The 15,751-nt window shown below is 36.0% G+C and overlaps 1 long non-coding RNA gene across 1 annotated transcript in view; it reads right to left on the bottom strand.

The window, feature by feature from the left end:
• Nucleotides 1–288: 288 nt before the first annotated feature.
• LOC112427731 (uncharacterized) overlaps nucleotides 289–15,751 on the bottom strand; it is a 17,720-nt gene continuing 2,257 nt past the window's right edge. The window contains exons 2-4 of the long non-coding RNA XR_003019464.2: nucleotides 4,203–4,266; nucleotides 2,087–2,133; nucleotides 289–462 (exon numbers count right to left, since the gene is read on the bottom strand). This is a non-coding gene — a long non-coding RNA (uncharacterized lncRNA). The remainder of the gene's footprint in view (nucleotides 463–2,086; nucleotides 2,134–4,202; nucleotides 4,267–15,751) is intronic.

Genomic DNA, 15,751 nt, shown 5'->3' with positions numbered 1-15,751 from the left:
CAGCCTCCTGAGTAGCTGGAATTACATGTGCATGCTACCACATCCAAATTATTTTTGTACTTTTAGTAGAGATGGGGTTTCACCATGTTGGCCAGTCTGGTCTTGAACTCCTGACCTCGTGTTCCACCTGCCTCGGCCTCCCAAAGTGCTGGGATCACAGGCCTGAGCTAAGGCGGCGGTGGCGGCGGCAGCTGCCGCTGCCTCTGCATTTGCCTCTTCCACTGCCGCTGCCTCTGCCTCTTCTTGCTGTTCTCTTTCACCTTCTCCTTCATCTTTCTCCTCCTTCTCCTTCTCCTCCTCCTCCTCTTCCTTCTTCTTGTTCCTCTTCCTCCTCTTCTTCTTCCTCATCTTCTCTTCTTTTCTTCTACGTTGAATTGCTGTAGTACTATTTCCTGAAACACATATCCTTCCTTCACTGAAGGTGGGAAAGCATGTCCATGTGCCCATTTTGTCCCACTTTTACTAGCAGAGGAAGGCATTTGGGAGAGTAAAGAAGTTATAGTTGGACCAGGGATAAAAGTTCGGGCTCTCTATTAAGCTTTTCTTCACACCACCCCAGTTGAAGCGTGAGAGTGCTTCATTGTAGTCTGCTAAGGGTGGAAATCTAGGCTCTCCACTTCATCTTTGATATTGTAGGTCTGGATGGAGCCAGATATTTCCCTGTGCAGTTTAATTGTACGAGAATTATTTTATAAACATTTTCTGACTTTCTAGCATCCCCTTTCCTATCCTTTGATTAAAGATCAAATTTTTTTTTTCTCTTAACCCATTGGTACAGATAAATCTGGAAAATATAAAAGTTGCATGGGACAATATATCAAAACCAAAATCAATAAGCATAACATATATCAAAAAGATTGGTCACACAAATTATAGACAAAGGAATACTGTCAATGTCATATGAGACTAGTTATATATTGTTAGAAAAAAAATGGTCAAGTTGAAAAATATGCTGTAAGAACATGAATAAATATACAGAAAACATCAAATTCAAAAGTCAAATGAACATATGAAAAAAATATCAAATTTTGTTATGAAATTAAAAATTAAATTTAATATATTGTTCGAATAGCAAATCTTAAATTTTTGAAAGCTATATCATTTATTGCTTACAAGAAACATAAAATCTATTAAAGTTCTATATATGTATATATGTTCAATCAGCAATCATCCTAATTAATGTTGTTAGTGACATCCATTTTTATAGAATAAAAAGACAATAAACTCTGTATAGAGTTATACATATGTCTGTGCAACAGAAAGCATGTGTATGTATGTGGTTCATATATACTTAATCCTCATTTTTTTGAAGCGTCCATATCTGCAGATTCGTGTCCATAAAATTTATTTTTAACCCCAAAATTGATACTCAAGGCACTTTCACAATCCTTCACATACATGAACAGAGTGGTTAAATTTTTGACTTGTCTGATACACTTGAAGTTGAACTAAACAATAATCTGCTTTCTTGTTTTAGCTCTCATAATGTAAACAAGTATCCTTATCATGGTTTATTTAGTGCCACATGTGCTTTTTTGGTGATTTTGCTGTTTCAAATGGCACCCTTCAAGAGTGCCAAAATGTGAGATGGTTGTGATGTGCCTTATGAGGTGTGTTAGATAAGATTTTCCCAGGCATGAGGTATAGTGCTATTGGATATGAATTCAATGTTAATGAAACAATAATATATGTTAAATAAGATGTCTTTAAACAAACACATAAAACAAAGTTCTGTATTGAGTGGTTGATAAAAATGTTGTTAACAGATGCTTGCAGGAACCTAACCCTGTATTTCAGCTAAGAGCAATGATTTAGTATTCACTATTTCAGTGTTTATGGTGTCTTTATAAAAACATGGCTATCACATATAACAAGAATCTATTGTATATGTGTCTGGGTGTGTGTGTGTGTATATATATATATACACACACATCTATGTGTACATGTATACACATGCTTATAGATAAATATGTGTGTGTATATGAATATCATGAATTCCTATTTGCATAGGATAATCTGAGCACTGAAAAATGTAGGATACAAAGTTGGTTATTAGGATACATACAATATTGTTAAAATAGGTTACCTTAGGGGGAGGAGGAGTCTAATTTTGGTATGGTAGAAATTGAATAGCTGAACAAAAAAAAAAAAAGACGATAGTTTTAAAGCCCTGCATGACATTCGTATGTCAATATGAATGCATACAAAAAGTTAAAACAAATTCAATTTTAAGATTTTTCAAAAGTAAAAATCAGTTATCTCAATTCCCATGTTCTTCTAAATAATATTATTTATATATTTTCTATTTGATCATCTATATTACTGCATACCATGTCTTATTTTTTGTCTAATAAGATGGAAGAATACATTAAGTTGAAGTATAGATAGATAATAAATAGATGGATGCAGACTGATAGACAATAATAGCAATAAACTAGGAAATGATTGAAATCGATAAACATATAGAAGTTGATATGGTTTGGCTGTGTCCCCACCCAAATCTCATCTTGAATTGTAGTTCCCATAATACTACTTATTGTGAAAGGACAAGATGGGAGGTAATTGAACAATGCGGGCAGTTACCCCCATGCTCTTCTCATGATAGTGGGTTAGTTCTTATGAGATCTGGTGGTTTTATAAGGGATTTTCCCCCCCTTTGTTTGACACTTCTCCTTCTTGCTGCCCTGTGAAGAAGGTGCCTTTTTTCCCCTTCACCTTCTGTCATTACTGTAAGTTTATTAAGGCCTTCTCAGCCATATATAACTGTGAGTCAAGTAAATCTCTTTCCTTTATAAATTACCCAGTCTTGGGCAGTTCTTTACAGCAGCATGAGAATGAACTCAAACAGAAGTGCATGTCAAATTGAACATTCTAGACAAAATATTATCTCTATGTAGATGCCTATATCTATAAATATTGAAATAAAACCACTAGAGATAAAGACATATGTGCATATGCACATACATTATGTATTTCAAGGCAAACTGATACATCTCATGTTAATGTCTTTTTTATTAAGTAGCTGGATTACCATAGTTGTATCATTTAATTCAATTATGTTCAGTTTATTTAACTGTATAGTTAGGGAATTTACCTAGTTAACTTTTTCATGAGCTTGAAATTATAACTTTTGTATAGGATGCCATTTAAAAGATAATTAGCTAAACCTAAAGAAATTTTAATCATCATTGTAATCAAATATCCTCGCTAATAAATTTTAGTTCTTATTGGCGTTTAACAAAGCATCTCAGCTAAGCTGTCTGTGAACACTCTCCACTTTCATATTCATTTTTTTAAAACAGAAATTATTTGTTATGTCCATGTATCAATGTAGGAAAAGGTAAACTCTGGATTGTTTTCATTGTCTCTATTCCAAAACATTTAATAGACACAAGAAACAAAAAAATCAAACAAATTGATACACCCAGTGGAACAAAATTCCAGTGACTGTTTTACTAAATAACCATACCCATTGCTGCAGCTTTTTTTTTTTTTTTTTTTTTTTTTCAGGATTTTTTTACTTAACAAGAGTTAAAATTCTTGGAAGAGATGGAGTTGAGGCATAGCAACAGTAACCTGGTGCTATAACTTCTTTTGTGGACTTTCCAGTCCAAACATCTTTTTCCAAAGTTCCTGAAGCTGTGCTGGTGCTTTCATTAGACTTAAATCCCTTTTCATTTTCATGAAACCTCATTTGTACTCAAGATGATTTTAGTGGATTTTGGTGACTTGTACTAAAGTCTTATGACTAACACAAAGATGAACAAACATCTTGTACTTTTCTTTTACAAAGTTTATCTTTCTAGAGTCTGTAGCTCTTCTATTATAAATTGTTTACATAATATAAACTCTTCGGGTTAAAATTTTTAATTTCTAAAAAAAATTTAATGTTTTATTCCTTGAAATCTTGTTGCAGATATATTATATGGATTTATGTAGAACAGAAGTTACATTCTTCTGTGATCAGTATTCAGTATCAGCAAAGAGAAATACTTATGTAATTCATATTGCTATAAAATTATGTATAATTTATAATACAGTGTACAATCTAATGTAACATTTATTACATAACATATATTTTTCCATAATTTATTATATAGTACGTAATTCATACAAACAACAGTCACATATTGCTCACTCATTTTGTTTAAACTGCGGTAAAATCATAATGCTACTACACTTAGATTTTAATAAGACATTACTCAGAACTTTCTGGGGGCGTGGCAAAGATGGCAGACTAGAAGCAGCAGGAATTGGAGGCTCCCACTGGGGGAAAAAAAAAAAAAACATAATAAGCATGTGAATCCTTCACCGCCAACCAAGGTATCCACGTTCTCTCATCAAAATTGACTCACAGAGAGAAGGAAGATCAATGTGGTGCAGCAGCCCACCTGAAAGCCACATGGGGAAGGGGCACCCTCTCAACCCTCCCAAGGGAGGCAGTGAGGGAGTGGGCTACCCATCTGGGAATATTGCTCTTTTTCCACAGAACTGTGCAACTCAAGGATCAGAATATCCCACTTGTGAACCCATGCCACCGGAGCCTAACGTCCCAAACCTGGAAGGTGTAGATTCTTATAGCATCTCAGCTGGAATCTGTTGAAGAATATCAAGCTCTCCCGGGGAGGGCGACCAGCACTGGCTGTGGCTGCCTGCTGTCTAAGCCCTTCAAGCTGCTTGGGGGAGAGGCAGCAGCCAGCACCGGGACTGGTAACTGCCTAACATGCTAAGCTCCCTCTGTGGAAAGAGGAGAAGCACCAATTCTGTGGAAGAAAGACAGCACCCATTTCTATAGCTCCAGGCTGCTCTTTTCCCCTGCTGGAGCCAGGGAGGCTGGACAGCTTGGTCCCAAGACTTGTCCCCACAGCCCAACACACAAGCTGTGGCAGTCTGTGGCCAGAGGGCCTCTTCAGGCGTAACCCTGACTCATCCTTCCTCAGTGGTCTGGCCTTCCCTGCAGGATCTCCAAACACTCCAGCCAGAGGCTTAGGGATAGAATTCAGATCTCCCTGGGCCTGAGCCTCTAATGGGAGGGGTGTCCACAGTCTCTGTGGATCAGCTGACTTAGCCTCTCCTCCTTGAATCCAGGCAGCCCAGACAAGTGGGTCTCCCCCTTGTAAAACACACCCTCTCCACCAAGGACAAAGTGCTTCATTAAACAAGTCCCGATCCTCATGCCACCCAACTGGGTGAGACCCTCCAACGGGGATTGTTAGACACCCTGTACAAGAGAGATCCTACTGGCATCAGGTTCGTGCCCCTTGAGGTCAAAGGTCCCAGAAGAAGGAGCAGGCACCCATATTTGCTGCTCTCCAGCCTCCTTGAGTGATATCTCCAGGCACAGGAGTGAATTGGATGAATAAGGCCTGAAGTGAACCCCTAGCAAACAGCAACAGCCCTACAGAAGAGAGAGCTGACTATTGAAAGAAGAAAAAAAAAAAAAAAAAGAAAAAAGAAAAACAAACAGAAAGTAAAAACAACAGCATCAGCAACAACAATGAAAAAAAGACCCCCACAAAAACCCCATCCAAGGGTCAGCAGCCTCAAAGACAGAAACTAGACAAACTCTTGAAGATGAGGAAGAATCAACAACAACAATAAAAAAATGCTAAAAATCCAAAAGGCCAGAGTGCCTTTTCTCCTCTAAATGATCACAATGTCTTTCCATCAAGGGCACAAAACTGGACGGAGAATGAGATGGTTGAATTGACAGAATTAGGCTTCAGAAGATGGGAAATAAAAAAACTATGATGAGCTAAAGAAGCATTTTCTAACCCAATGCAAAGAAGTTAAGAACCTTGATAAAAACTTAGAGAAATTACTAACTAGAATAATCAGTTTAGAGAGGAACATAAACAACCTGATGGAACTGAAAAACACAGCACAAGAACTTCATGAAGCATACATAAGTATCAACAACTGAGTTGACCAAGTGGAAGAAAGAATATCAGAGTTTGAAGACCACCTTGCTGAAAGAAGACATGCAGATAAGAATAGAGGAAAAAGAATGAAAAGGAATGAACAAAGCCTCCAAGAAATATGGTACTTCATAAAAAGACTGAACCTACGATTGATTGGAGTACCTAATGGAGACGGGGAGAGTGGAAACAAGCTGGAAAACACACCTCAGGATAATATCCAGGAGAACTTCTCCAACCTACAAAAACAAGCCAATATGCAAATTCAGGAAATACAGAGAATACTATTAGGATACTCCATGAGAAGATCAACCCCAAGACACATAATCGTCGGATTCTCTAGGGTCAAAATATAGGAAATCCTGTTAAGGGTAGCCAGAGAGAAAGGCCAGGTCACCTACAAAGGGAAGTCCATCATACTAACAGCAGACCTTTCAGTAGAAACTCTATAAATCAGAAGAGATTGTGGGTCAATATTCAACATTCTTAAAGAAAATAATTTTCAACCTAGAATTTCATATCCAGCCAAACTAAGCTTTATCAGTGAAGATGAAATAAAATCCTTTCTAGACAAGCAATGCTGAGGAATTTTGTTACCACCAGGCCTGCCCTGCAAGAGCTCCTGAAAGATGCACTAAGTATGGAAAGGTAAAACCAGTACCAACCACTGCAAAAACACACCAAAATATAAAGACCAATGACACTACAAAGAAACTGCATCAACTAATGTGCAAAATAACCAAATAGCAGCATGATGACAGGACCAAATTCACACATAACAATACTAACCTTAAATATAAATGGGTAAATGTCCCAATTAAAAGACAAAGTCTGGCAAATTGGATAAGGAGTAAAGACCTACTTGTGTGCTGTATTCAGGAGACCCCTCCTACATGCAAAAACACACACAGGCTCAAAATAAAGGGGTGGAGGAAAATGTAACAAGCAAATGGAAAGCCAAAAAAAAAAACAAAAAACAAACAAAAAAGCTGGGATTGCAATCCTAGGCTCTGAGAAAACAGACTTTTAACCAACAAAGATCAAAAAAGACAAAGAATGGTAAAGGGAACAATACATTTACCATTAAAGGAGAATGCAGCATTAAAAGAGAAATTTATAGCACTGAATGCTCCCATCAGAAAGCTTACATAATGGTAAAGGGAACAATTCAATAAGAAGAGCTAACTATTCTAAATATATATGCACCCAATATAAGAGCACCCAGATTCATAAAACTAGTTGTTAGAGACCTACAAAGAGATTTAGACTCCCACACAATAATAGTGGGAGAATTTAACACACCACTGTCAATATTAGACAGATCAATGAGACAGAAAATTAACAAGGATATTCAGGACTTGAACTCAGCTCTGGATCAAGTGGACCTAGTAGATGTCTACAGAACTCTCTACCCCAAATCAACAGAACATACATTCTTCCCAGTGCCACATGGCACTTATTCTAAAATCAACCACATAATTGGAAGTAAAACACTCCTCAGTAATTGCAAAAGAATGGAAATTATAGCAAACTATCTCTCAACCACAGTGCAATCAAATTAGAACTCAGGATTAATAAACTCACTCAAAACCACACAATTTCATGGAAATTGAGCAATCTGCTCCTGAGTGACTCCTCAGGAGGGTAAATAATAAAATTAAGGCAGAAATCAAGAAGTTCTTTGAAACCAATAAAAAGAAAGAGACAATGTACCAGAATCTCTGGGACACAGCTAAAGCAGCATTAAAAGAGAAATTTATAGCACTACATGCTCCCATCAGAAAGCTAGAAAGAACTCAAATTGGCACCCTAACATCACAATTAAAAGAGTGAGGGAGGCAAGAGCAAACTAATCCAAAAGCTAGTAGAAGACAAGAAATAACTAAGATCAGAGCAGAATTGAAGAAGATGGAGACACAAAAAGCCCTCCAAAAAATCAAGGAACTCAGGAACTGTTTTTTGAAAAAATAATAATAATAACAAAATAGATAGACTTCTACCTAGACTAATAAAGAAGAGAGAGAAGAATAAAATAGACACAATAAATAGTGATAAAGAGGATATAATCACTGACTCTACAGAAATACAAACTACCAAGAGAGAATACTATAAACACTTCTATGCAAATAAACTCGAAAATCTAGAAGAAATGGATAAATTTCTGAACACTTAAACCCTACCAAGACTAAACAAGAAAGAATTTGGGTCCCTGAATAGACCAATAACAACCTCTGAAATTGAGGCAGTAATTAATAGCCTATCAAACAAAAAAAGCCCAGGAGCAGACAGCTTTATAGCTGAATTCTACAAGAAATACAAAGAAGAGCTGGTACCATTCCTTCCGAAATCATTCCAAACAATTAAAAATGAGGGAATCGTCCCTACCTCATTTTATGAAGCCAGCATCATCCTGATACCAAAATGTGGGAGAGACACGACAAAAAAAGAATAATTCAGGCCAAAATATCTGATGAACATCAATGCAAAAATCCTCAGTAAAATACTGGCAAACCAAATCTGGCAGCACATCAAAAAACTTATCCACCATGATTAAGTTGGCTTCATCAAGTTGGCCTCATCCCTGGGATGCAAGGCTGATTCAACATACACAAATCAATCATCTTAATCCATCACATAAATGGAACCAAAACAAAAACCACATGATTATCTCAATAGATTCAGAAAACCCCAATATCTCGCCCCAAAATTTCTTGAACTGATAAGCAACTTCGGCAAAGTCTCAGGATACAAAATCAATGTGCAAAAATCACAAGCACTCCTTTACACCAACAATAGGAAAGCAGAAAGCCAAATCATGAATGAACTCCCATTCACAATTGCTACAAAGAGAATAAAATACCTAGGAATACATCTAACATGAGATGTAAAGGACATCTTCAAGGAAAACTACAACCCACTCACTGCTCAAGGAAAGAAGAGAGGACACAAACAAATGGGAAAACATTCTATCTTCATGAATTGGAAGAATCAATATCGTGAAAATGGCCATACTGCCCAAAGTAATTTAAAAATTCAATGCTATTCCCATCAAACTACCATTAACATTCTTCACAGAATTAGAAAAAAAAAATAAATTTCAGATGGAATCAAAGAAGACCCCTTGAGGCCAAGACAATCCTAAGCAAAAACAACAAAGCTGGATGTGTCTTGCTACCTGACTTCAAACTATACTACAAGCCTACAGTAGCCAAAACAGCATGGTACTGGTACCAAAACAGACATATAGACTGATGGAGCAGAACAGAGACCATAGAAATACCACCACACATCTACAACCATCTGATCTTCGACAAACCTGACAAAAACAAGCAATGGGGAAAGGATTCCCTATTCAGTAAATGGTGCTGGGAAAAGTGGCTAGTCATAAGCAGCAACTGAAACTGTACCCCTTCCTTACACCTTATACAAAAATTAACTCATGATGGATTAAAGACTTAAATGTAAAACCAAAAACCATAAAAACACTAGAAGGAAACCTAGGTAGTGCCATTCAGGACACAGGCAAGGGAAAGAAATCATGACGAAAACTCCAAAAGCAACGGAAACAAATGCCAAAATGGACAAATGGGACCTAATCAAACTAAAGAGCTTCTGCACAGCAAAAGAAACTATCATCAGAGTAAACAGGCAACCTACAGAATGGGAGAGAATTTTTGCAATTTATCCATCTGACAAAACTCTAATATCCAGAATTTACAAGGAATTTAAACACATTTACAAGAAAAAACCAAACAACTCCATCAAAAAGTGAACAAAGTATATAAACAGACATTTCTCAATAGAAGACATCTACATGGTCAACAAATATATTAAAAAAACTCAACAACACTGATTATCAGAGAAATGCAAATCAAAACCACAAGGAGATACCATCTATGCCAGTCAGTATGGTGACTGTTAAAAAGCCAGAAAACAATAGATGCTGGCAAGGCTATGGAGAAATAGGAACACTTTTAAACTGTTGATGGGAATGTAAATTAGTTCTGCCATTGTGGAAGACAGGTTTGAGGATCTAGAACCAGAAATATGATTTAAACCAGCAATCCCATTACTGAATATATACCCAAAGTGTTATAAATCATTCTACTATAAAGAAACATACACACTTATGTTTATTGAAGCACTGTTCACAACAGCAAAGACATGGAACCAGCCCAAATGCCCATCAATGATAGACTGGATGAAGAAAATGTGATGCAGCTATAAAAACAAATGAGATCATGTCGTTTGCAGGGACATGGATGAAATTGGAAGCCATCATTCTCAGCAGACTAACACAAGAACAGAAAACCAAACACTGCATGTTCTCATTCATAACTGAGAGTTGAACATTAAGAACACATGAACATAGAGAGGGGAACACCACACACCAGGGTCTGTTGGGGGTAGGGGCTTAGAGGAGGGAACTTAGAGGACTGGTCAATAGGTGTAGCAAACCACCATGGCACACATATACCTATGTAACAAACATGCATATTCTGCACATGTATCCTGTTTTTTTTTTTTTAGAAGAAATAAATTTAAAAAAATATTTTTTCATTTAAAATAAATATTTTGTTGTTTTGTAGCATGACCATAGTGAATAATCTCGATTTTGTATCCCTGTGAGTGAACACAGCACAGTGGAGTTTCTTTGTAGACACACACATTTTCCTGCTATTTCTTTGAGGTCAAACACTGCTCTTGACTAAGTAGTTAAGGACAGTTCTGTTTTGGTTGCAAATAGAAACCATGTAAAATAGTAAACTTTTGATCATGTTCTGAAAAATTGTATTTCAGAACATAATTATATAATTGGCAAAATTTTAAAATTACTTTAATATAATCGCTGACAGATTATTTGATTTCTCAAATATATTTTTATATTCTGTCACATACTTTAGTACTGATACCAATCAGATGGCAGTATGCTCTTTGTTTACTTTCTGCAACATTAGAATATACTTGTTTTGCATGAATTTAAACAATATTACATCATATAACAAGATATCAGGTATTTGATTTGTACTTGTTCTTTGAGAAATTATTCTCTTTTTTTTCTGCAACATTAGAATATACTTGTTTTGCATGAATTAAAACAATATTACATTATATAACAAGATATCAGGTATTTGATTTGTACTTGCTATTTGAGAAATAATAATAATTATTATTATTATTATTTTGAGATGGAGTCTTGCACTGTCACCTGGGCTGAAGTGCACTGGCATGATCTTGGCTCACTGCAACCTCTGCCTCCTGGGTGCAAGAGATTCTCCTGCTTCAGCCTCCTGAGTATCTGGGATTACAGGGGCCTGCCACCACACCCCGGTAATTTTTCGTAGTTTTAGTTTCGCTATGTTGACCAGGCTGGTCTCGAACTCCTGACCTTGTGATCCACCCACCTCAGCCTCCCAAAGTACTGGGATTACAGGTGTGAGCCACCGTGCCTGGCCATATTAGTTATTCTTAAGAAAACGTGATAGCTAAAACATTCAATGTGTTAAATATTTATGATCAAGATTTATGAAAACAAAAGAAAACCTGTAGAAGTCAATGTATGTAAAGGACAACCACTAGCCTTGTCTCTTATTTAACTTATGGCCACAGTACCATACTTCTGTTGGAAGTTGGCTCTAAAGTCTTCCTCTACCTCTTTATCTAAAATTAAACAAAACAAAACAAAACAAAAAAACAGATTGCTCATTACATTACTGCGTTACCATGCAGTGTGCTGTGTCAGGGGGAGCACATACAAACATGAATACACACACATATTATACTAAATAATTCCAAAGAATTTCTGGTATATCTGATTAGAGACAGGCACATAAACTTTAATGTGCATTAAAATTTTAGTTCAAATGTAGCTGGGATCCCAATGGTGTTCTTGGTTTTTTTTTTTTTATCACTCTACACTGACCTGGAGAATGTAACACCTTAGCAAGTAATCTATTCCCTAAAAATATCACTCCCAGAGATATAGATTTTATTGAAATGTCAAGGAATACATGGAAAATTTATTTCCCTTGTACACCATATGACAACACATTATAGATGATAGTTGTTTAGATAGATATAGAGACAGATGGATAAATAATCTATTTTCTCTTCTCAAGAGATAGTCTCTGGTCACCAGCTCTATCACTACATCACCTTTTACATTTTCCTTTCCCTGTCCACAAATAGCATCTAGAGTTGTTCTTCATACCTAAATAATTCAATGCTATCTTTCAGCTTGCATATGCCAGAGAGCAAAATAAAACATAGGTACTGGCCTAACCCAGGATTCTAGCAAAGTCCACACCAATCAATTGATTATCCCTTGTATTCTAAGTGTTTCAAGGATAGGATCACCTCCAACACATCTTTTTACTGAGCTAATAGAGTGGAAGAGTAATTGGAAACTTTGATACCAAGAAAAACAAGATTGTTTTTCCTAATGTGTACTCAATACAGTACATTTTCTGTAAAAAAAAAAAAAAAAAAAAAAGTATGAACTGGAAATATTAGACAATTGTGTACAGACGGGCACAGTTAGCTACATATGAGGCTAAGATTGTTTCTGAGCAAAGGATGTAACAATTGAGTAGCACAGTATTTCATATCTGTTACTAGATGGAAAATTCTTTAATACATCATCCATGTCTCATTTATTTTTCTGTTACATACTATGATAACACCTTGCAAATAAGAAGAGTTACAACATTTGTGTGGAAAAAGGATAAAGACAGCTAATTACACTGTGTGAGGCCTCTTTTCAGCTGTCTTATTGCATTTGACAGCTCATTATTTAATTGGGAAAAATACTAACTTTTATAATATGTGTAGTTGAGAGCTCCTCAGTCCAATGTTGGGAGAAGATTCTTTATGGGCCTCTGTGGGTTTTGCATCTTTTCTGAGCATAGCCATTGCATTAGTTATCTCTTGCTATGCTGTCTTCTGCTGAGGGTTTCTCAAGTCTCCAATTGGCCTCTCTGCTGGAGTTTCATGTAGAGAGGATCTGTTCTGACTTCCTGTAGCTGTATAAATGAAAGCTCCAGCTTCTTACTGGCTGTAGGTTGGAAGTTCCTCTTGTAACAAAGAGGACATCAGTAGTTACTTGCCACGTGACCTTCTCTATAGATAGTCATAGCAATTTGCTTCAAGAGCAGTAAAAAAGACTGGTGCCTGCTGTAAATATGGAGTAATATACATAATATATCATGTATCATACGGCATATAACATATAATGGATAAGATAGAATATAGCTTATGTCTATTGTGTATACTGCAACCAAATCAAAGAGAATTGTCTTTTCTACCTAAGTAGTTTTACTCCATACACTCAACTAGTATTCAAAAATTTAAGTAAATTAAAAAAATATATATTCTTCAAAGAAGGAATTTAATTCAAATATATCTATAAAAATATCATGATATTTTACCTTTATCATTCTAGTAAGGGCACAGTCTTGTATTTAAATATTTTTATTTTCAGGTACATAGTAATTACATATGAGATTCTGTTATACAGTGTTTATTACATGCAGCTATTTGTAGATTTCTATTTAGCTTATCCTCTCATTGGACTATAAAACAGCAAATATAATTATTCTATTACAAAATTAGATATTTGTACATTAAATCAAGGATACGAGTTATGGAAAAAATATCTTTAGACATTTTGTAAATTTTATTTTTTCTGAAGAGATATTTTTCTTCTGTTCTTAAGCGATTAAAAATATATTCATGAACATTAAGAAGTACGTAATTAATTTTATTGGTGTTCTAGTATTTAGGAGTCTCTTCTTTCCATTTATTCTCTCTTCCCCACATCACCTGTAAAAAGTTTAGTTCAAAGGAGATGGTCTCATTAAATTAAGCTACATTTATCCACATATCTGCAAGTCTTGGGAGCATGGTTCTAAGTACCCTTTGTGTTGGATTATCTTTTCACAGATGTTTATATTGCAAATCACCTTGAAAGATATAGTGACTCCATCCAGAGCAAAGCACAGTCATGCTTCCTGACTATTATGAAAGAGTCCAGTTTCCAAAGCTCAGAGTTTCTTATCTATAACAAACCCACCTCATGCCTAAGTATTCCCTGTCCCTCTTTGTGTCACTACCTGGAAACTGGTACTTGAGAATCCAGTGTAAAACAGTGCTGGTACTCTGGCTGCTGCTTTCGTTGTCAGAAATAGACTGTCTCTAACCCAGTGGTTTTGTTTATTTTGCAGCATCCTTAAAACTGTGTCAGGCTGACTTGTTAGATTGCAAGTAGGTGAATTGTTACCCACTTCACAGTGTATAAGTGATCTTCTCACTTAGAGAGGCTTAGGACAGTTACCCTAACTCAACACAGAATGAGTCTCAGTAGCAATAATGGAACTCAAATTTAACAAAGCAAAATGGCTTCTTACCCTAGTAATATTTTACTTCAACCTAATTAAATATATTTATGTATTTAAAGATAGAAAACATGGATCTGAAGAGATGCAAGAAAGAGCTTATCAAAAAAAAATCGAAGAAAGCTACTTGTTAGATATAAAGCAAATTGCAACCACAGAGATAATTTCAAGAAGAGTTTATTCTAAGCATAGAATTCAACTGGTCCCATTAGCAAAAACGTCTCTCCTGGGAAGATTAAATGTGTTAGATAGAGTTTTACAGGCTCTTTCCTTTCATGGGTTGGCTGACACAGTCTGTCCGTTGGCTATTTTAAGCCCTCAACAACCATTTTCCTCTTACCTTCTTCTTTTACTGAGGCTGAAAATCTTCCAAATGAGGGTCACCATGTGACACAATTAAGAACAATGGGATATATGTGGAATTGCTTAGTAAGAGAGTGCCTTTATATAAGATATGTTATTAAAAAGCCTTTTATTATTAATCTTTCCCTGATTTTTATGCCTAGAAAAAGAAAATGAATCATATTAGAATCATTTGAATGCAAACTTATCAGTTTAGGATAAAAAAGCATCCTAAGTTTAGGATGAGCATCTGTTACATGGAAAACTAAACTACTATAAGTTTAATTATTGTTAGTTGGAACATTTTTGCTTGGATCCAAAGGAACTCCTGATACGCAAGAACAAATAAACTAGACAAGGGGGAGGCCAGCAGAAGATTCTTCTATTTGCCCTGTTAAAAAGTATTTGGAAATTTACTACAGCCCATTCTCACCCACATCCAAACTCATGCCCACAAAAACATATACACTAAATGAAAGACAGATGCTAATATTGAGATGATGCTACAGTTCCTTGAGTATATTTAGCAAGACAATGTGTTTTTACATTTTTAGTATTGTCTTTTCTCCAAATAACATCACGGACTTGCGTCTGCTATTGGACTTCAATTGGTGAGCTTCAAACTGAGCTCTCCTGGTTCAAATAATTAAAAATTTTAAAAAACTTAATTATTCAACTACATAACTAAGAATCTGTTGTCTGATTATTTTCTTGGTGCCTGTGTAAATTTCTTTTACAGAAAAAAATGTGCTGGTGAGAAGATATATGATCTGTTCCATTTTATACATATAATCTCATTTTATAACAATTTGTGCATGTATTAGTTTTCTAGGGCTGCCATAAAAAAATGTCACAGGCTGGGTGGCTTTAAAAACAGAAACATGCACTTTAGGAAGCCAAGGTGGGCAAATTGACTGAGCTCAGGAGTTTCCGCCTGGGCAACACAGTGAAACTCCATCTCTACTAAAACACAAAAGAAATTAACCAGGCATGGTGGCATGTGCCTGTAATCTCAGCTACTCTGGAGGCCGAGGCCGGATAATTGCTTGAACCTGGGAGGCAAAGATTGCAGTGAGCTAAGATCATGCCATTGCACTC

Source organism: Macaca nemestrina, chromosome 3 (genome assembly GCF_043159975.1).
Source record: "Macaca nemestrina isolate mMacNem1 chromosome 3, mMacNem.hap1, whole genome shotgun sequence".
Classification (NCBI taxonomy): domain Eukaryota; kingdom Metazoa; phylum Chordata; class Mammalia; order Primates; family Cercopithecidae; genus Macaca; species Macaca nemestrina.
This window is presented reverse-complemented; position numbering and strand designations above follow the sequence as displayed.